Source organism: Gouania willdenowi, chromosome 8 (genome assembly GCF_900634775.1).
Source record: "Gouania willdenowi chromosome 8, fGouWil2.1, whole genome shotgun sequence".
Classification (NCBI taxonomy): Eukaryota; Metazoa; Chordata; class Actinopteri; order Blenniiformes; family Gobiesocidae; genus Gouania; species Gouania willdenowi.
The window spans coordinates 2,321,937-2,345,882 of record NC_041051.1 but is presented as its reverse complement, the minus strand read 5'-3'; positions in this window follow the sequence as shown (position 1 = coordinate 2,345,882).

Here is a 23,946-nt window from a genome sequence, read left to right as displayed (position 1 = left end):
AGATAGATAGATAGATACTTTATTGATCCCGAAGGAAATTGTTCAGCAGTCTGTTGCTCACAGTCACACAAACGAAGCAGAATTTAAAGCTAAAGTTAAAAACACATAAAAAGCAATAGATGCCTAACAGTCCAAGAGAGGTTAAAAACACATTAAAAAAAGTAAGAAACACTTAATAGTCCAAGAAAAGTTAAGGCACTTCAAGACAATGTTAAGACCTTTCCCTCTCTCCTCCTCTGCTCCTCCCTGAAGTAGCTCTGTTATAAAGCCTCATGGCACGAGGGACAAGTTTTTCAGTCTGTCCCTGGAACATGCCAGAGAGAGGAGTCTGGAGCTCATGATGCTTCTCTGGTGGGAGAAGACCGAGTTAAGGGGGAGGCTCAGATTGGACAGGATCGCCCTGATCTTGGAGAGTGTCCTCTGCTCCACCACCTTCTCCAGTGAATCCAGGCCCAGTCCAACCACCGCACCCGCCTTTTTAATGAGCCGGTTCAGCCTCTGAGTGTCCCTTTGCTTTGTACTGCCCCCCCAACAAACAACAGCAAAAAAAAGGATGCTGGACACAATGGACTGATAAAACATGTACAGTAACTTAGAACAGACCCTAAACAAGGCCACCCATCTAAGAAAGTACATCCTACTCTGCCCCTTCCTGTAAACAGTATCCATGTTCGCAGCCCAGCTCAGCTTGTTATCCAACTGCAGCCCCAGGTACTTATAGGTGGAAACCATTTCCACCTCCAAACCCTCAATGTTGATGGGCTGCAGGGAGGGTGGCGCCCAGCACCACCTCCTTGGTTTTTGTTGAGTTCAGCAAGAGCTTGTTCTGCTGACTCCATGCCACAAAGTCCTCCACCAAGCCTCTGTACTCCCCCTCTTCACCCCCCCTGACACATGCGACAATTGCAGTGTCATCAGAGAACTTCTGCATGTGGCATGTATCAGAGTTGTAAAGAAAGTCAGCAGTATAGAGGGTGAAGAGGAGGGGCAAGAGCACAGTGCCCTGCGGTGCTCCAGTGCTGCAGGTCAATGTTGAGGACCTACAGCCCCCTGCTCGAACAAACTGTGGCCTGTTGGTCAAATAATCCGATACCCAGCACACAAGGAGAGGGTCCACAACCATGATGGTGAGTTTCTCCTGGAGAAGGCTGGGATGGATCGTATTAAAAGCACTGGAAAAGTCAAAGAATAGCATCCTCACAATGCACCCCCCGACATCCAGGTATGTGAGGGCGCGATGTAGAAGATAGAGGACTGCGTCCTCAACCCCCACCTTCTCCTGGTAGGCAAATTGGAGGAGGTCCCTCGCCGTCTCCACCTGGGGTCGCATGATCTGCAGGACCAGTCGCTCCAGAGTTTTCATCACGTGCGATGTGAGTCCAACTGGCCTGTAGTCATTCAGCTCCCGAGGGTGACCCTTCTTGGAGACTGGAACAATGCAGGATGTTTTCCACAATGAAGGAACCCTCCCAAGCTGCAGACTCAGGTTGTAGACCTGTTGTAGAGGGTCTCCCAGGTCAGCAGCACACGTCCTCAGGAGCCTTGAACAGACCTGGTACGTTGCAGCTGCTTCGTGACCTGGTCCGCCGTGATGGAAGGAGGAGTTGAGGTGGGAGCTGCGGGCGCTTGGGGGAGTGTGAGAGAGGCAAGAGGAAGAGCAGCAGGATGGCAATGGTCAGAGGAACCGGAGGAGGGCTGTTGGGGAGAGCAGGTGGACTGGGGGTCCATACAGCCCACATTGCCCTTAGTGCTACAGCCTGTTATGGTTTTCATACTGCTCCAGACTTCCCTCATTTTGTTGTCTCTCAGCTTCCTCTCCAGTTCCTACTGTATGCCTCATTCGCCTCCTTCAGGCAGGTTTTCACTTCCCTCTGTACCTCTCTCATCATCTCACTATCTTTGCTCCCAAATACTCTCGTCTTCTTATTCAAAATGCTCTTCACCTCAGAGGTAATCCACGGTTTATTGTTCTCAAAGCACTTCACTGGTTTAACAGGCACCACCTGGTCCATACAAAAGTTAAAATAGTCAGTCAAGCACCCCACCACCCCTCAAGGTCCTCACCATGCAACCCCACCAATACACTCCAGTCTGTAGTGGCAAAACAGTCTCTGAGTGCATCCTCCGCTTCAAGGGACCACCTTCTAATCTGCCTAGTTGTTACAGTTTGCCTCTTCACCAGTGGGATGTATGTGGGCTGCAGGTGGACAAGGTTGTGATCAGATTTGCCCAGAGGAGAGAGGGTGGAAACTGAGTATTGAGGTGTATTGACTGCGCCAATATGATATTCATTCTATGCAATATACCTCTTCACTTAGAGCTGAGTATAGGCCTTTAACAGGCTGCCTTAAACATATGGGGGTTTACAATCCCAGCCAGTTATCTCTGTAGCTCGGCTGTTGGAATGTTGATTGACTTGTGACCCTTGAAAGTTGCCTGTCCCCAGACTTATCTTTCCTCCTTGACAGCAGTATATCAAAAACAGTCTAACTAGCTTTCTTTGCTGATACAAGAGAGTTCTTCCACCAATAAACATTTGTGGCTTCCTGTCTTTATCTTAAGGCTAAAGCCTTAGACTTCACTTGTTGGTTTCAGCCTATATATGTGATACCAAGCTGGATTTCTTCAGAGCAAAATCTGACCCCGGCTCCTCTCACAGGGCATCTGTCTCAGCCCTGTTCTTTTGATTCTGCTTGTGTTAATTAACTTTGTATTATTATGCGAGCCAGTTTCATCGACAACCTTTTTTCCACACTACACCTTTTTCATCATCCACATCGTCACCTGGGGAAGTCATGACAGTATGCATTATTAGTGTTTGCATACAACAGATCTAATGTCCTATTTTTCCTTGTGGGACAGCTGACATATTGGTGGAAGGAGGCAAGCGTAGTGTCCAAAGTGACATGGTTAAAATCACCAGATATGAAGAAAAATGCATCAGGATGCTGGGACTGAAGCACCGTAGTGGTGTTGTAGATGGACTCACGTGCTGTCTCCGCATCAGCACTCGGAGGAATGTAAACACAGAGCGCGATGACGTGTGAGAACTCATGTGGTACATAATACGGTCTGATGCTAACAGATAGCAGCTCCAAGTCCTGGCTGCATATCACAGATTTAACTGTCAGGAGATTAGGATGGCACCATCGCTTGTTCACACACACATACGCTGGTCTTGGGATCGTAATCAGCCCGCACAGTGGAGAAGCCGGGCAGGTCAATATTAGCGTCAGGTACGTAGCTGGTTAACCACGTCTCCGTGAGTATAAGCAGGCTTCTTTCTCTGTAGCTCGGTTGGCTCCCCATCAGCGCTGTAAGTTCATCCATTTTATTAGTCAAAGCATTGACATTCCCCATGACAACGGAGGGAATAGGTGGTTTAAAAATCCTCTGATTGGCAATTCTAGCCTTGAGCTTGCGACCGGCACGGCATCCTCGGTACATCCACCTTAGCTCTGGTGGAATCAGATGGTGTAAACCAGTCTTTGCATTGTTTCTTAGTGCCAATAACCTCTCTCTTGAGTACATTAGTCTATACATGCAGGCTGGCATTAGTAGACATAAAAGAGAAAGAAATAAGAGAGAGAAAAAAAAGAAAAAAGCCACAACCCTTCCCGCAGGCGCATTTCTAAAAAGATAAAAGTGGGATTATACGTAGATAAGTGAAATCGCTAATCTAAAGAACCAACTGGGCTAAATAATTGAACAAAAAGTAAGATACATTTTAGAATAAAGAAATTACAAATAATAGTAAAGAGCTCATAAAACAAAAAGAGATAACGCACAGGGGAAAAGGGCAACAGATATGACATGTATCAGTGGGTAAAGCATATTATAAGTGTGTGTAATTATGGGAGTTTGTGTTGTATATCAGGTCTGCGGGCCTCGGGTTTCGTACCTCGCAGGTAGTTCCGGTGGGATCTGAATAGTGTTGTGTTCAAGACCGCACTATCTGAGACCAAGACTTGCCCGAGACCAGAATGCACCGAGACCAAGACAAGACCAAGACTTTCGGGAGCCGAGACCGAGACAAGCCGAGACCAAGACCAAGACCATAAACATTTTTTTTTCAATTTAAAAAAATATATAAATAAATAAAATTATGACAAGGTTCAACAGTTAAATAACATTCTCTCTTTAATTTTAGTTTATTTTAAATACATTTGACGGACAAAAAAGGTGCCTGCAAAAAATTAACTAAAATATTAAAACTACTACTGCTACTGATAAATTCACAATTATTCTACATATTTGAAAACAATATTTTTATGTCAGCTGAATGTACAGCAAGTGTTTAAAAGCATTTCTGCCAAGAAACAATGATTCTTGATTCTGATTCTTTCAGTTGTTCAGGTTTAACAGGTCACAGATTTCATAAGATAATTTTTTAGTTTGAAAAAGCCTTTAAACAGGTTATTTTTATTAATTCACTTAGTTGATATAGTTTAATTTGGTTGCTGTACTATAACTAGGATATTCAATTAACAAAGGTTTCCAACTGTAACTGTAAAAGTGAAACTTTCTGAAATAAAACTACAAACAAGTTGTCATCAGTGTAAAAAACATAGATCTACAGGTAGATGTGAAACTAAATAAAACAAACTCAAACCCTGGAACAGTCATGTGACAAATCAATCAATAGTTCTTGTTGAGAATTATTATTATTCTGGATACAGTGGAAACAAAAACTATAAATAATAATTATATTGTGAACCTGTTTATATTGTAGGGAACATATTATATACATAAATGTAATTAGAGTCTAAAGTCACACAAAAAACACCACTTTAAAAAGAAAATAGACTAATATAAGACCTCTTTACAGTTATTTGACTCATTCTATGCTAGTGCAACTCTGCAGCGATGACGCGCTGGTGACGACATAAACCAAGATGGTGGCGGCCCGGACTACAGCCGACATTATGTAATAAAGCCTTAAAAGACATGGATATAATGAAAAGAGTGGATGGACAGATGCATAAACATGCAGACTTTCACACGAACTTATTAAACACACACAGACTTATTAAACACACACAGACTTATTAAACACACACGGACCTCAGTACACACGGTAAACGGAACAGGCTTCACCGCTCAGCTGGCACTAGGACCCAGAAGCAGAGTAAGTGCGTCCCCTATCCAGCATTCACAGGCTGTAATATCATCAGTTTATCATTTTACCAGTTGTTAGAGCTACTGTCTTTACCAGTGAGATAATATTTATTACTGGTGATTGTTTTCTGGAGTTTTACTGGGATTTTTACCGGTGATTAGTTCATTTCTCCCTTGCGCTCCGCGGTCCAAACTGACACCATAGCCACACACGTATGAGTGTGTCACACACGTCACTCAGTCACATTAAGGAAGGTTGTGGTCATTATACGGGGTGGATTAAATAATGAATAAAGGATTGTTTTATGCCGTTCTTCTCCGTGTTATTATCACATTATAAAAAAGTTTAAAAATAGCAGGAATTAGTGCTGGTCTCGAACGGTCTTGACGGAAAATCCCGAGTCCGAAACAAGACCGAGTCAAAATGCTTCAGAGTCCGAGACAAGACCAAGACCTTTAAAATTTGGTCTCGAGACCAAGACCGGTCTTGACCACCACAACACTAGATCTGGAGGCGTGAAGGCTGCAGAGTTCCGCGCCCTCAGCTGCAGGAACAAAGTTAGTTTTGAGAGGGAACGTTGCAAGTTCTGCTCTCTTTGAAGAAGGTTTAGCTGAGCAAGTCGTGAGCAACACCAGGTTGTGTTGTGTTCAGAGAGTAGCCCTTTTCTATGGAATCACAGGAGTGCCAAAATTAAAAGGAAATGCATGTGGAAATATAAAGAGAATCAATAATAAAAATGTGAAAATAAAAAGAGAATCAATAATGACAAAATATACAAATGTAGTATATTCTTTTTCCATTTTGTTTTTGCTTTTTCCATTTTGTTTTTGCTTTTTCCATTTTGTCATTGCTTTTTATGTTTTGTCATTGCTTTTTATGTTTTGTCTTGCACAAAACAGAAAAAGCAATGACACACACGCATTTAGACACTTCACGGCAGTTCACTACAACAAAAGAACACGTAAAACAAGCTGTAGCAATGCTGTAATGACGTGAACAGCACGGTCACCACGCGCTTGTCTGGAAACGGACCAACGTGGACTGACTCAGAGCTTCTGGATTTAATACGTCTGATCACTGAAGAGTTTTCTAAGCAGAGTTGATGGAGCAGTACGTGTGTTTTATATTTCCATGTCACTTCATCACTGTACTACCGTGGGAACCCTACACAACAATCTGAAGCACGGCATGTATGGCGTTATATTTGTGCCACAACCTGTGTGGCATTTTGCATCAGCAAATTTAACCCAGAATTGTTTTTCTGGTCAGACTTTATTTGATAAAATTATCTACATTTATATCATATATCACCATTTTGAGAAAATATATTGAGATATGACTTTTGGTCCATATCACCAGCCCTAGTAAGAATGTTCACAGCACTTCAATGTTAATAAAGGTGGACCTACCAGATTCTAATCACATAATTGTTATTAGTAAGTGGTTGACAAGTGGGTATTTTAGATTCCTTGAACCTATCTTTCAATATAAGGGATACTGGAGCTTGGTTGGGTAGGTGGGACGCCTGAATATTTCCCTTATTTTCGAATCCAAAACTTGATAGGTATGGTCTGAACTTTATCACTACTGTAAATGGTCCACGTTATAAAGATTATCTCTTGATTGGATTAAAATTAAACCAGCGCGCAAAAGACATGTACACAAAGCTGTGTGTGCGTTAGATGCTTGGATAATAAATAAAACCAAGAAGCTGATTTTCATCAATAACTTCAATGCACTTGACCATTTACAGTCATGATAAAGTTCAGACGTGCACTGACAGCAGAGTTGTGGCACAAATATAACGCCATACATGCTGTGCTTCAGATTGTTGTGTAGGGTTCCCACGGTACTACAGTGATGACGTGACAGAAACATAAAACACACTTACTAATCCATCGACTCTGCTTAGAAAACTCTTCAGTGATCAGATGTATTAAATCCAGACGCTCTGAGTCAGTCCACGGACACGTTGGTCTGTTTCCAGACAGACGGTGACCGCGCTGTTCACGTCATCACAACATTGTTACAGCTTGTTTTACGTGTTCTTTTGTTGTAGTGAACTGCCGTGAAGTGTCTAAATGCGTGTGCGCGCACTGTGTTGATGCATATTCTGCTTGCTTTTAAAATGTAATCCCCCGAAATGTTTCTGCTGGTCTCAGGTAAATAAACTGGTATTGAAAGAATACTTAGTGTTTCAGTCAGATTGGTGTTTGTAAAGATTAATACTGAGCAGAATTTAGTTCTGTTTATGTAAATGATTATAAACTGTAGGGTTGGATACAGTAACATTTCATTTATCAGAGGCTTTTATCCAAAACAATGTTAATACAGGGGCACAGTTGATCAACAGTGGATTATTATATTATTACAGCACTGATATGAAGCTGTATGGACACAAATGACCCAAAATAAATAATACATTCTTTAATTCTAAGTAACTCAAAAGTTACTTTTTCCAGTAACAAATTACTTTTTGGCGTAAGTAATCAAAATAGTAGTTGCTTTGTGAATGAAGTAACTAGTTACTTTTTTTCAGTAACTAGCACAACACTGTACACTACGGAGCCCGCCAGGGGACATCACGAGGAAATTAACATTACGTTATTTCGCAATAATTAGCAATAACTATTTTTAAAATAACACATTACTATTGCAAAATAATAATTGCAAAAAAACCGCAATAATAATTGCAAAATAATGCAATAATTCATATCTGGCTTAGAGGACAAGAGCACTTCCGGGTCAACAGCGTCGCAATCATCTTCCGCACACAAAATGGAACATGAATGGCGCGTTTAATTGACCTTTATTTTGAATTGGGTTTAAAATACAGAGATTTAGGAGTAGTGCTGGTCAACAGACATGATATTAATATAAGTGAAAGACATCTGAAGAGAGTTTTGCGGAAAAGGGGGCACTCAAGACGCAAGGAATACTCCGACCTGGCGGTTCTGGTTGACTTTATAAGCACACAACTAAACGGTTCTGGACAGCTTCACGGATACCGGTGGATGTACGCCAAGTGCAGAGAAAATGGTCTATGCGTGAGAAAGGAAGACGTGCGCATTATACTGTTACGGTGAAATTTACGGTTACCTCGTCTTTGACTTGAAAACACACTCTGTGGTGATAAATGATGAAGACCAGACAGGAGAGATGATGAAGTAATAAAAAATGATTTAATCTAAACTAAATAAAAAGGTACAAAGCGGGATAGACAAAAAAGTGGTCTCCTCTGGCCAGAGGAGAGACGCGAAGAAGCAGGGACCAAAAGTTGCTTTCACACACATTTATACCCCACTGTCCCACCTTCCCCCTTCCACAGACAACAAAGAAGAGACCAGGGGGGGAAGGTCAGTCTGCCGGAGGTGACACCTCCGATGTCGGGGTGGGTTTGGACGTGCTCTGGCCTTGGAGATTAAACTGAGGCCAACTGACATTCCTTTAGAGAAGCTGTATCATGGGAGTATGGGTCCACTGACTTTGCAGGAAGAGGAAAAGACATCAGACAGGAGTGGAAAGTTACAAATTGGGGTATTAAGTTGAATGAGATCAAAAAGCAAATATATGAGTATAGTACATAATTAATCAATTTTGCCACCACAATACTCAGGGAATTGATCCAAACGGTTTCTCCAGAAGGCAAGCCAGGAGACTGCGGAGAAGAAACTACTTTTCCAGAGGACCCAACTTTATCTGGCATATTGACTTTTACGACAAGTTGAAGCCATATGGATTTTGTATCAATGGTTGCATTGATGGATTTTCAAGAAAAATTATTTGGCTTAATGTATATACAACTAACGGTGACCCAAAACTGATTGGGGGGTATTACGTGGAAGCTGTACAAGGTCTTGGAGGGTGTCCTAGAGTCATGAGGGGCGATCTTGGGACAGAGAATTGTTATGTTAGAGGATTTCAGCGGTTCTTGGTCCCGACTCCAGCAGGGAGCACACTTGAGAGCTACTTGGCAGGAGCCAGTACTGCCAACCAAAGAATAGAGTACTGGTGGGGATTTCTTAGAAAGCAATGTGCGGAATTTTGGATGTCATTGTTCGGTGATCTTGGAGATAATGGATCTTTCGATGGTGGTTTTCTGGACAAAAACCTGCTGCAGTTTTGCTTTATGGGTTTAATACAGGTGAGTGAATTAATATTGTTAGAAATGTAACCCTGTTTTTATGTTGGCAGTGGTTAGCCGTACGTAGCGCCTCTTATTGGCTAGTTTACGTCACGTGACTAAGACGCTACATACTTCTGTTTGTTACAAACATGCTACGTATTTATGAATTGACCCTGACCCAGTGGTTCCCAAATAGTCCCGTACCCCTTCAGACATTTAACCTGAAGTCATGTACCCCCTACTGCTGCACACTTAAAAATATAAGAATGTGATGCAGAGCTTTTCAATGTTGGGGTCATGACCTCCTTTGTGGTCGCTTGGAATTCAAATGGGGTCCCCTGAAATGTCTAATTTATAATAATAAAAATAATGCTGAATTAAAATGTATTTTTTAAATGTTTTAATTATTATTCTTTTTCAAATTATAACACCACACACAAAACAATCTTAAATAACTGTATTCTTTACTTTCACTTTCTCAAATATAAATTTAGTTCAAATAAAATGCAGAAAATTCTAGACAGAAAATAATAATAATTTGTGATATTATAATGGGGTCACAACCCAAAACCGTTTGGGAACCACTGATGTAATGTCACATACAATGTATTCCTACAGTGAAATTTATCTGAATTTTACCTATCCTGTTGAGGAATAAAATATAATAATAATTTTTTTTAAAAAATGAATAAAAAAATATCTGTAACCATGGGTAGTCTTACATCGTTTAATGTGTAATTTGTGGCAATGCATAGAGGGTCCTGACAGCTGGTTTATTTATATTCTAGTTTCCAATTTGTATTTTGCTTCATGTACCTCCTATGAAAATTTTCGTACCCCTGGGGCTACCCGTACCCCACTGTGAGCAAAAGTACAATGTGCAGTAAACCCCTGTTGTAAAGATTATTAACCTGCTAATCATTTATTATTGTATAATGGGTGTAGAAATTTGATTCTGTGATTAACAATTGCTTTTTTTTTTTCAGGACGAGTTGGATGACACTGTACATGTTTGGAATGCACACAACATCAGACCGTCCGCAAACCTGAATGTTCCCAGTGGTCGGCCCAATGTGATGTATTCACTGCCGGAACTGTATGGGACACAAGACTATCTCACTCCAGTTGACAATGATGATCTGCAACTGTGCAAAAGCAGATGTGTGTTTCATCAGTCAGTACCTTGTGATGCAGAGATATATGAATTGGCCAACATCCTTATGGCAGAGCTCAGCTTATCCATTCCATCTGAGATTTATCAGGCTCTGGATTTGTATATGTGTCTGAGAGAGAAACTCAATGAATTACTATAAAGCAGGGGTCACCAACAGGGGTCACCAACACGATGCACGCAGGAACCAAGGGAGCCTGCATGGACCATGTGAGGTGCCCTCAGGACTGTACTGGAACTCTTGTCACCAATGAGCTCCATCTAGAATCTGATTTACTTGCCAGGCTTCAATCTCACAGATAACTGCAAATGACAGATGTTGTCAGTGCCATAGTAGAGTTACATACTGCTGCACTTCATAATTTAGGTTATTTTTGTTGAAACATTGTGACAAATGTTTTATGTGTCACAGATTTGGGATATGGGTTGTGATATGTTTTTGTAAAATATTACATTAAAGGTTAAATTGTACAAAATGTTTCACATTTTATTATTTAGAGTCATTAGTGGTTAGTAAAATAGGAACATGATGAGTTCCTGTTGGAAACAACTGCATGAATTAAATTAAAACTTAAAGTGAAACTTTACTGCTTTTTAAACTGGTAGCCCTTTGGAATAATCACCAGCTTTGAAGTAGCTCACAGCTTTAGAAAGGTTGGTGACGCCTGCTATTACTTTTATTCTGTGTTCAATGATTTTGGGCGTTTTTCTTATAAAGTGTTTTTTGTTTTTCAACAATCATCTTTAGAAAGAGTACACAACAGCTGGAAAACACTGTTTAATATTTTCATAAAATACTTTTTTTTTTTTTTAAACAGGGATCAGAACACTGATTCCCTTTAAAAAATAATGCATTAGATGTGCAGTATACTTAAAGTGCACAATATTAAATCTTGGAAGGAAACGACACCTGTAACAATGGCATCAAATGTGACCATCTAAATTTCAAGTGCAACAAAATATATCAAAGTAATACATTAACAAAACACAAATGGAGCTTTACAAAAACATAACTACTGGTAACAAAGGATTGTGTCTCACATTGTTTAAAACAACATACTGTTTATCAAAATACTTCAGTGGAGAATAAGTGCTTAAAACAACCTAACTCTTATGTACAATACATGGCTTTAAGTACCAACGATTTAGGTGGATTTGAGTGCCCTTTAAAGTGATACACTTCTCAAACTTTTCAAATCAAGTGCTACCTGAAAAATTATAACCTTCCAAGTACCAATTGGCCAAAGTTAAGATAAAACCAGGACTAAACAAGAGTCTAAAAATGACATAAATTGGAAAAATGTATTTCTAGTAAGGGTTTGGTAAGGCTGTCAGCTAGGAAGATAAATTAAAGGTAGTGGACAAGCAAAACACCCTCCCTACAATTATCTCAGTCCAGTAGACGATTCGAGCAACACTGTAAAATAGAACAACTACCTAATTTAAACTGTAAAAACTAATTGTGCAGATGAATAGAGTACCAGTTTGCGAACTACTGTACTAAATGCAATCTACAAAATCTCCATTAACTTGGGTATGGTAGCACAGTCTACTATTCATAATTTACACAATATCCATTTCCCAACAGTTGCTTGCCAAGACATTGTCAAATTCTGTACGTAAATCTGTGTAAGTGTGACTTATAGGCCTTCTGTTAAGCCCTGTTTGCTTATGATTTTCTCAACAGCCATAACTGAAGATCCTGTACAGAAGCGTAGTAGTTTCTCTGCCTTAGCTTGGTCAGTATTTTTTGTGTATTGCTGTAGATAAGTAAATGTAACCTGCTCCATCTGAGAGAGAACAGCGTTTGAGGGCTGAAACAGCTGTGCCACTTTCCTTCCTGATGCCTTTTTTGATGCGTACAAAGCCACAACACTTTGTTTATCAGGCAACAGAACTTTAACATGAGACATTTGTCTAGAGAAGCAATCAATGCCACATTTGGCCTCCTGGAGAAGAGCTTTAATAGTTTTAATTGCTCACTGCATGCCTTCTTTGGATGGTAATGTTTGAGAGCCCATTCTTGTGAAAATGTCGAGCATGTCCTCTTCATCAGATTGGTCCGACATGCCTTGCAGGACTCTCTCAATAACGGACTTCTCAATGGGAGAGATAAAGTTGAGAAACGATGCAATGAGGTTATCATCATCAACTGAGTCAAGACCATGAATGCAAGCCAATATAAAGGACAGTGCCAGCATCACTGGCACAATGCCATGATCCATTAACCCTTTCACCCAAATCCGGGCTACTGCTCTCCTTTCTTTCTCACCAAAATCAGGAGTCAATCTAGGCACTCGCTCACTTTCCCCTTCACACAGTTCAAAAAACTGCTCCCAGAAGGCAGTGTGAACATCACGTGACACTTCTGCATCATCAACTGCAATTTCATTGATAAACTTCATCTTAACTGTTAAATAAATTATGCTGATGTCTTTAAATGCTTGCACGAGGTCTCTGACCACTACCACTCTTCAAACAGATACATATATTTTTCTTTCTTCATCCCCTGAAGCCTCTGATGAATGTAATGGGAAGAGTTGGGATCTTGAATTCACAGGCAAAGCTTCTTCAGGTGAGACATTGAGCATACTCTCCTGAAGGATCTAAAAAATAAGTAGTAAACAAAATTAATAAGGTTCAAGGTTTTTTAAGATCATACTGTAGTTCTACAGATGTACCAAATCATTCTGTTGCCAAGATTATATGTAATGATTATCTGATTACTTTGCAGGTCCTCTACAGATATCTGGAGCTCATGAAATGGGACCTCAGTTGCTGAGTCATTCTCAACAGTCGCCTGAAATATAAAATAGTTTATTTTTCAATCATTATGACACTGATAATGTAATAACCCCAAACCAGAGCCCACAAAATCAGAGAATAGGTCATCTCTCTACTAAATCAAGGAATCTCTGTCTGTGTGTGTGTGCGTGTCTGTGGCTCAAATATCTCTGCGGTTCAGGGACAGACAGCACTCAGACTTTCAACATGGCTGCCTTTTGGTTCAAAGGTGTGCAACGATGGATTTGTTTGGACTGCAATAGTATTGTTAATGAATTATTTCAAAACATGGTCCACCGGAGCGAGTCACGTGTGCGCCAGAGCCCATCGCTGGAGAGCCCACCTTGAGCGTAACAGCGATCCGCTGTGTGTGTGGAATTCAGAATTAAATTTATATTAGGAATTAAGGGCTCTGTTCTCCCATGTGCCTAAATCCAAAAAGCAGTTTGTGCTGTTTTTGGCTGTGCGCTATTCTCCCCCTGTACTTAAATCAGTCACTGTGAGTGAGTAGGACAGAAAGCGTCCGATCATCATTGTGCAATAATCTGATCAACAATCTGTTAAATTGTTTATCAATAAAGGCGTTTCAAATTAAAAGTGAACTTTATCATTTTCACGGATTTCAATTAGATTTACAAGCATTGGGAAAACTCCATTTTCCAGGATTTATAGACAGCCCAAAAAAATGACATCACCGTCTCCTTTCCTTCAGACCGCCTTTATTCACCCACGACGTACTTTTGGTTTCCTTACCCGTGGTGGGCGTGTCAGTAGCCTGGAGGGGAGAATACACATAGGAGAAAGGCGTGCAAAAAAGCGCTTAAGTCCAGAAGGGAGAATTGACCCCTAAGTGTTTACAAGGTCAGTTTAAAGAGAATTTAACTTTTATTTTGAATTAAAGAGGAATTGAAACTCCCATGTAAACGTGAGTGTCTTTTCTCCAGGAATAACTTCATGTCGGTGCGTTGCTTTTTCCCAATTTATTCATTTAAAGATATGAAAACAATGTTTCCACTCTACACATTTCACAACAAACCTAAATGTCCCTGACTTCACCCCCACCTTCAAACACAACCTCATTTGGCCATTCATGAAAAAGCTACTGAACCTCCCACTTTTCTATAGCAATAACATACTTCCTACAGGCACTGCACTAGTAATGATGGTCTATGGAAAGAGCAAGCATTAGCATTCTACCCAAAAATACCTGTAAATCTTCAACAACATCCTCGAGCGTAGACTGTCCATTTATGACATTGGCTGATGTTGCATGATGATCAGTTGTAATATGAATCTCAATGATGTGGGAAAGATTCTAATGAAATTTGGATTTGACACAAGTTTTAAAATTCAATTGATTCATTAAATAAATGTCTACAAGTTAAAATGGTCCACCAATGTGACTTACAGTTATTTCAGCTTCGTTGTTATGGCAGTTCACAACTACAGCTGAATCATCAGATCTCACAAAGATTTGGATCCCATTCAATTGTGCCGTCTCCATCAGCACCAAAAACATTGAGAATACAGGTTGATTTCATTACTTTAAGAGCCAACCTACGACTACCAATAAAAACGGTGTTTCCACCATAATGGCTGTTGCTGTCACTGAAGTCCTGGTCATCTCCCTTTGATGCTGGAGATTCTGTTACATTCTTGGTCTTTCTTTTTCTTTTTAAGATTTTGGATCTATTCACCACCGGTAAATCCTCATTCTGCAACAAATAATATACACTAAATTATATATGTCAAGTACATAAGAAAAATAATATTTGTTATACACAACTTTATTCATATTCTATAACCAACTCATATTGGGGTCTGTTCTCCCGTCTGGACTTAAGTGCTTTTTTGCACGCCTGCAGTTACGCGCCTCTCTCCTATGCATATTCTCCCGTCCAGGTTCCTGACACGCCCACCATGAGTAAGAAGCCAAAAAGCGCGTAGTCTATGAATGAAGTTGGTCTGAAGGAAAGGAGGCAGTGATGTCATTTTTTTTGGGCTGTTTAGAAATCCCGGAACATGGAGTTTTCCCAACGTTTGTAAATGTAATAGAAATCCGTGAAAATGATAAAGTTCACTTTTAATTTGAAACGCCTTAATTGATAAACAATAAAACAGGTATTTGATCAGATTGTTGATCAGATTATTGCACTATAATGATCGGCCGCATTCTGTCCTACTCACAGTTCAAATCTCTCTCCTTGAGCATTGCGATGTGGGGATATGAGGAAATAGGCTCACATATCGTTTGCTTTAATACAGAGGATGTTTACAGTGAAACAGAACTATTGGCTTCCATAATACACTGTTTTAAATATAAATTGTTTAAAGTGACCTGAGCTGAGCTTCAAGAAAATATGTGTGGGAACAGTTTCTGGTCCATCCTCATACGCATTTCACCAACTCATATTGTTTCACTCTGTAGTGGATCAAACTGTGACTTTACGTTGGACATAGTATGAAAATAGTTGAATCACTGTGACCAACGTGGACAGAAGTCTGTGTCTGTCAGAGTTGTAATTAATCACACAGCATCAGCTGATGCACAACTCGATGATCACAGATGCAGCTTCACGATGCACAAGTTTGTGTAGCTTAAAATGTAACTAAGTCCATATTTTTGTGCAATATCATGTTTCACCTTATTAGGGCGCTGCACTTATTCCAGGGTTAGAAGAATAGCACACAGCCAGAAACAGCGCCACTGCACGGCTTTATGGATTTACGTGCATGGGAGAATAAAGCCATTACTGAGCAATGATATAACTATACCAATATATTTAGCTACAAACCTGGTCACTGTCTGATGAAAGCCGATCAACTTGAAGATATCCAGGGGGATGCTGGGAGATGGATGTTGAGCCACAGTTGAGGTACTTTGAACTGGATTCGGAACCAATGCTGAGGTTCTGGGAGTTGGATTTGAAGCACTCTGTGATGTGGCTGAAGTTGGATGTTCAAACTGAAGATGTTCAGATGCTTCTTTGGTGCAGATATAAAAGCGAAGTATTCCCAGTGTTGTCTGGTTGTACAGTGCTCCTACTGTATCATTAGGAGGTTGTTTTTTTCTGTTAAAGTCACAAATGTCAAATGTATATTCTTCGACTTCCCCCCTTGCTGATGTATTTTGTGGAAAAAATAAATCCTTTCCTATTTTTAATATTTGTTGAACTGTAGTTGATTTATCAACACTAACATGTCTTGTTCCTCCTCCACTTTTTGTTCAGACTTGCTTATATTGATTTCCAACAAAATTAAACCATCCGATTTCAATCTTTCTTGTTTTTTTTGTTGCTGATGCGTTTCCTTGTCTAGACATCTCTCTTTCACGGCCCTCATTCATTCTTTCTGTTTTCTTCTTTGTTGACCCTATTTTAAATCATAGTCTCTCTAAGAGAGCTTCTTTGTTAGTGTTGTTACTGTGTTGGTGGCAGTAGGACAAAACTGCCACGCGATCTCCATATGATGGAATATATTTTTTGATTTCATCATCAGTCATGACCAATAACACAGCCATGTTTATCTGGAAAGACAAGAAGTAAGAGGTATATTAATAACAATCCAATTGAACTAATAAGCATGCTCTTATTAAACTGTAATACAAAGCCTACAACTATCAACCTGCCAACAATATGTATATATGTATATATATATATATATATATATATATAAAAATAAGCTTTCCAACAAATACAATATTCTCAAACAAATAATACACAAAATATTGTTAACAGATTTTAACAAACAAAAAGTACGGCACTAACACTTCCAGCATGTAGCCCTGGGTTTAGACCTTCATATTTTTAGCCAGAAAAATTAACTTGTCCATATTTTCTGCAGTAAGTGCAGATCTGCTATTTGTAAAATGATACAAAATATGAAAATAAAATTTAAAAGAAATACTGTTTTAAAGTAGTGCCTGGTAATTATTCTCCAATAAATTATATATATATATAATTTATATGACGTACACGGGCTGCACATGTAGCTGCCGGCGGAAATAAACACACGCAATTTCCGTTCTGGGAACTCACGTGCACATCCCTGCATTCTGTTTACAGTCTATGTGCCCTGTACCCAAACCTAACGTCCTGTACTGAAACGCTTCAATACAAATATGTATTGTTACACCCCTAACTAATAAATAAGTAATCAAATAAAGCAAGCCATGATGGGGATTCCCATTGCTAGCTCTGGTCGACCATGTGATTGCAAAAACTAAACCCTAATTTTTGTGTAATACTTCCCTTCACTTTATCAAGGATAAGGTTTGAATGATTAATCATCGCAAACCTGGAACTACAACAGAAACCCATAGCCTATGCCGAAACCGTTTTGCTAACATTAGAATCATAGCAATGCTAACTTTAATTGAGAGCGCTGTTGTTTGGTCATAGGAATGTTAACAATTATTACTCCATACCTTATCCCTTTGCATGTGAAGTATGTCCTCAGCAGGAACTAATTTCCTCGTGATGTCCCCTGGCGGGCTCCGTAGTACACAACAAACAAAAAGGGAAATATTTTTTTAGTAATACTTATTTGTTTGAATATCTTATTTATTCATTTTGCTTACCTCACAATTGGTTGCAGGCTCTCTGTGCTTGGTAAAGTGGGACAGCCACTCCAGTTCAGTCAGGATCAGGGACATCATTTTCTTTCCACCTGGGTCACCGCTTTTTCCATGTGCTCTTTTTTTTGGCTTTCACAAAACGGTTCCCCAGGTTCTTCCAGGTTTTCCGACAGAAATTGGGATCCTTGCCCAGTATCTCAGAAATCTCCACAAATTCTGGGCCATCTGGTGGTCTTTATAACTCCGTAGCGACGAGTCATATAAATGCGGAGTCTTTCTTCCATGGCGTCCATTTTGAAATGAGTTAACAAGTTTCAAAATCCTGGAGGTGTGCCTCTAGAGCGGGGTGCATGGTTACGTCATTTTTGGCATGCGATCCCCGCGCCTGTCAAGCACAAACCAGGTTTAAGTCTGCTGCCTCCATGCTTGCAAACCTGGCCTTTTTGGTTGTGCCAAATGGAAAAATGCCAATATAATGACAAGTGCCTTGAAAACCCAGACTACTGTTGGTGGTTGAGGCCGTTTCATGGAAATGTTTATGAAACCAATTGCATTATGTGCCGAAAAATTTCCAAACAATGGGAATCAAAGCCGTGGATTCACACTTGCAGAGCAGGAAGCACAAGGACTGTGCCAGAGCCCACCAGCAGACTTCGATTACCCGTTTCTGCTCCACTCTACCTACCGCTAGCAATGATGTTATGGTGGGACATTCGCACAAAATTATTTTTGTTTTTTAAAGAAAGACAACCGAATTGTACATAATACTTTAATTTACTTACTCACTCATCTGAGGAGGATGAAGGAGAAGGTGGAGCTGGGTTAGCCACAACGTCAGTGGGTCAGCCAGAGCCTGAGCTGATGACTCTGATGAGAGGCTTCCTGGAAGCACAAACCAGGAGAGAAGAAGGACTGTTGAGAGAGCTTCGCAACATAAGAGCTGGCCTTCCAGTGAGCAACCAACCGCCTTCACGTGCCACTGTGTCAGCAGTTCAAGCTTTACCTGTGACACCAAGTACGCTGACCGCCAGCAGTCCCAGGTTTGACCTGCCCACACCAGCGCCAAGTCATCGGCAACAGTCGGCAGAAGCATCCGCCTTTTTGGCACCAGTTGCCAGCAGCAGACTTGAGGAGCAAAGACCTGACCACAGGTACTACAGTGACCCCAAAATACCCCCTTTGAACACAGGGGAGGACATTGAAAACTATTTTCTGCGTTTTGAACGCATCGCCAAAACCTGGAACTGGCCAGAGAGTGAGTGGGCGTGCCGGCTTGTTCCGCTTCTGTCGGGGAAGGCATTGGAGGCCTACACGGCGATGGATGAAGAGCGGGCTCACTGCTACAGAGACTTGAAGGCAGCGTTGCTGGTGAAGTTCGACATCTCACCAGAGACCTATAGGCAGCAGTTCCGGACGACGATCGTGCCAGGAGGAGAGAACCCCACGAAGACTTACCATCGCCTAAAGGGACTCTACCGACGCTGTATTCGTCCCGAGCAGCACACCAAGGAGGAGGTCGGTGAAATCGTCATCCTGGAGCAACTTCTTCGCGTGCTATCCCCGTAGGTGAGGACCTGGGTGAAGGAACACGAACCTGGGGATGGGCTTGCAGCTGCCAAACTGGCTCTCCAGTACCTCAACGCCAGAAGAGGACCAGCTTCACGGGCTAGTGGTGCAGCACCTAGACCACCACCACTACCTCAGCATCAGCCAGGGAGGAGGGAGTTGGTGAGCCAGGAGCCACGAGGTAACCCCTACTCTGCCCCAAATCAACGAGGATCTGGTAAGGACTTTGTTTGCTTTTATTGCCAGCAACCGGGTCATAAAGCATCTGTGTGCCCATTAAGAAAGACAAAACTGACTGGTGCCTGTTATGCACCCAGACCTGAAGCAGGAGATGAGGGTGAGCGGTTGCACTGCTACAAAACTGTGACTGTAAATGGACAAAAAGTAACTGCACTTTTGGACAGCGGAAGTTGCAAGTCTTTAATTCGACAGGATATGGTCCCTGTGGGGTGTCTTGACTATAGCCAGCAAGAGGAAGTGACACGTGTGCATGGGGATAAGCACCCTTACCCGACAGCTGAACTCACATTGACTATAGATGACCAGCCCTATCTTATAAACTTTGGTGTCGTTGAGAGATTGCCTGTTGCAGCTCTTCTGGGTGTGGACTTACCTATCCTTTTTGACTTGCTGGGAGAGAATAAGCAAACTGTTTTTGGGGAAACAATGAATATTAACAGTGTTGTCTCCTGTCCTGTTTTAACTCGGTCCATGACTAAAGTGAGTGCCCAACCACTCCCAGACCTTAACAGTGGTCTGCGTGAGCAGGACACCACAGAGTCCACTGATGACCCATGCGTTAAACCGTTCGCAGACTTTGACCATAGTCTGTTTGATGGTGGAACGAAGGGCCCAATAAAGTCCCGTCGCCAGCGCCGCTTTTAGAAGCAACTGAGGCTGGTAGAGCCAGACACTTTACAGTCAGATACGTTGTGGAATGTGCCTGATAACATTTCTTTGCTGCAAAGGGAAGATGATACTTTAAAAAATGTGTTTTCCAAGGTTGTTGGGGAGGCAAAAGAAAACTGTGTGGGGAAAGAAACTTTTATTATGGACAATGATGTGCTGTATGCTGTTTGTAATGACCACAAACGTCTGGTAGTACCTGCTATGTGTAGAGCACTTATCATGCACCTTGCACACACTGTTCCATGGTCTGGACACCTAGGTCGCCACAAGACATACTTACGCATCAGTTCACGCTTCTATTGGCCTACTATGTACACAGACATCCAACAATATTGTGCAACATGCCCAACATGCCAAAGAACATGCCCTGCCCGTAAGTCAGACCGTGCTTTCTTGCAACCTCTCCCTGTCATCTCGACTCCGTTCCGCAGGATTGCTATGGACATTGTGGGTCCTCTGGTGAGGAGCAGTGCAGGACACCAGTACATCCTGGTAGTATGTGATTATGCTACCCGGTTTCCAGAGGCTTTTCCGCTCCGCACAATCACCGCCCCAGCTGTCCTGCGAGCATTGGTGCAGCTCTTTTCCAGGGTCTGAATCCCTGACGAAATCCTAACGGATCAAGGTACAAACTTCACCTCAAAACTCATGCAGCTGTTTCATAAACAGTTGGGCATATCTGCCATCAGGACCACACCATACCACCCACAGACAGACGGCCTTGTTGAAAGGTTTAACCAAACCCTTAAACGCATGCTGCAGAAATTTGTGGATAACACAGGCAAGGACTGGGACCGTTGGTTGCCGTTTTTGCTTTTAGCCTACAGGGAGGTACCGCAGGCGTCCACCGGTTTCTCCCCATTTGAACTGCTGTATGGCTGGGAGGTTCAAGGGCCATTGGATCTGCTGCGAAAAGGTTGGGAGGCTCCATCCACAAGGCAGCGTGACAGAGGCGTCCTGCAGTTTGTGCTGGAGATGAGGGAGCGACTGGCAAGGTACCGAGAGGAGGCGGAGGTCAACCTACGTGAGGCCCAAAGAAACCAGAAAACCTGGTACGACCAACAGGCCCGCAGTCGTGAGTTCCAGCCAGGCCAGAAGGTGCTTCTTCTCTTTCCCTCATCTACCAACAAACTCCTCACAAAATGGCAAGGTCCGTATGTTATAATTCGGAAAATGGGTCCAGTCACATACGAGGTATCGCACCCAGAACGAAAGAAACGGAAGCAGACGTACCACGTGAACCTTCTGAAGGAGTGGAAGGACCGTCCTATCCAGGCATCGAAGGTCGTTCTGCTGGCGCAAGAGGTGGACAGCGATGAGGAGCTGGAGACAGGACCACAGACCTTCAAGGATGGAACATCTAGGACTGTGCTGGCCCACCTTAACTCAGAACAAGAAGTTCAGCTCCTTCAGGTCTTCAAAGAAGTGCCATCGTTGTTCTCTGCTCAGCCTGGTAAGACCACATTCGTTGAGCATGTTATACGCCTTAAAGACAGCCAACCCATTCGTCAGCGACCTTACCGGGTTCCACAGCAGCTGGTCAGGAGACTAAAGCAGGAGGTGGAGGAGATGCTTCAACTTGGGGTAATTGAGCCTTCGAACTCTGAGTGGTGCAGCCCAGTGGTCATCGTGTTCAAAAAAGATGGTTCACTTCGCATATGTATGGACTTTAGAAAGCTCAATGCAGTCTCAGAATTTGACGCCTACCCGATGTCAAGGATTGAGGACATGCTGGAGAAGATCGGGGCAGCCAAGTTCATCACCACCCTTGACCTATGTAAGGGATACTGGCAGGTGCCATTGGCAAAAGAAAGTCGGTAATATACAGCTTTCCGGACCCCAGCAGGATTGTTCCACTTCACCATGATGCCTTTTGGCCTGCATCGAGCCCCAGCTACGTTCCAGAGGCTGATGGACAGAGTGCTCCAGGGGTGTGACCACTGCAGCGGTGCCTACCTGGACGATGTGGTGATCTTCAGTAGCACATGGGAGGAACACATGCAACACCTGACTCTGGTACTGGGAAAAATTCAGGAGGCTGGCTTGACACTCAATCCCGCAAAGTGTGAGTGGGCACGACAGGAGGCACGATACTTGGGCTATCAGCTGGGACTGGGAGAGGTGAGGCCCCAATTGGATAAGGTGGAAGCTATCCGGGACTGCCCTCGACCCCGCACCAAGAAAGGTACCGGAGATTTGTGCCTCACTTTGCTAGCATCGCTACCCCACTCACAGCTCTGACTTGCAAGGAGAAGAGGAACCCCGTTACCAGGACAGATGACTGCGAGAGAGCCTTCAGGACACTTAAGGCCCTTCTCTGTTCATCCTCTGTTCTCATGAGCCCAGATTTTAATAAGAAGTTTGTGGTGCAGGTGAATGCATCAGAGGTCGGACTGGGAGCAGTGTTGGCCCAAGGAGATCCTGAGGAAGAACGGCCAATCATGTACCTGAGTCGGAAACTTCAGCCCCGTGAGTCCAGGTATTCTGCGGTGGAAAAAGAGGGCCTGGCTATTAAGTGGCTGCTGGATAGCCTGAGGTACTATTTGCTTGGTCGAGAATTTGACCTCGAGACCGATCATCGAGCACTCACCTGGATCAACACCATGAAGGACCACAACAGTCGGCTCACACGGTGGTATCTCTCCCTGCAGCCCTTCAAATTTGAAATCAGGCATCGAGCAGGAAAAGCCAATGTAGTAGCAGACTACCTTTCCAGGTTGCTGCACATCGCCAACCTCCGGGAGGAGGGGGATAATGTGACGGAGCAGCGCCGTCACTAAACGAGCAGCAGCGCACGCACACACACACACACACGCACACACACACACACACAAACACGTCACACACTTTCTCCCCTCCGTATTTCTCCTCACATCATGCATTTAACTAATCTCCTTCTTCCCCAACTGTTGCTAGAGTCAGCCAGGGGTGAACACTTGACTGTTCTAGGCTTCACCTGCTGCACAAACATTCACACATTCTCACACACACACACACGGAAACTCTTACCGGTGACATGACGTCTCTGAGCAGCTGACGGACAAAACGGGGCAGAGTTAACTAAGGGATTATGTAAGGCAGTAGCGCAGGGTGGGAGATCATGTGATCAGGGGTTATTTTGTCTTAATTGTTTTTGCATTTATATGGGGATTAATTTAGGATGTGATTTGAAAAATGCATTTGTTTATTAGAAAATCAGTTATCATTTGAAAAGGATGTGAATATTGTTTTTGTTTGTATTCCTTAATAATTGTTTTTGGTTTAATTTAAACCACACCCATGGGAGGGGCTAACCTGTTAAAAGCAGTGTAGGAAGCTGCATAGAGGGCAGTCTTTCTCTGGAGGTGCATGTGGGAGCAATGTACCTGAACATTTCTGAAAGGCTCTCAGCTGGAAGTAGAGCTGGGACCAGGTTGTGTTTTTTTTTTTTTTTCTCTTGAATATTTGTGTTCCACTGTAAATATTGAGCACCGGCACCATTTTTGGAAAAATAAATGAAATTCGACTTGCCATATGGATGGTCGTGGTTCTTCGTTTTGAACGAAAATCGAACCCCGCCACAGTGTGTGTGTGTGTGCGTGCGTGTAGCAAATATCTCCCCGACGTGGTGCGAGTTCGACCTGAAACTTAGTCAACGGCTTCCAAATACCCCGAGTCTGTGTATCTGTTATTTTGGAGTAATTTGGTCATTTCAA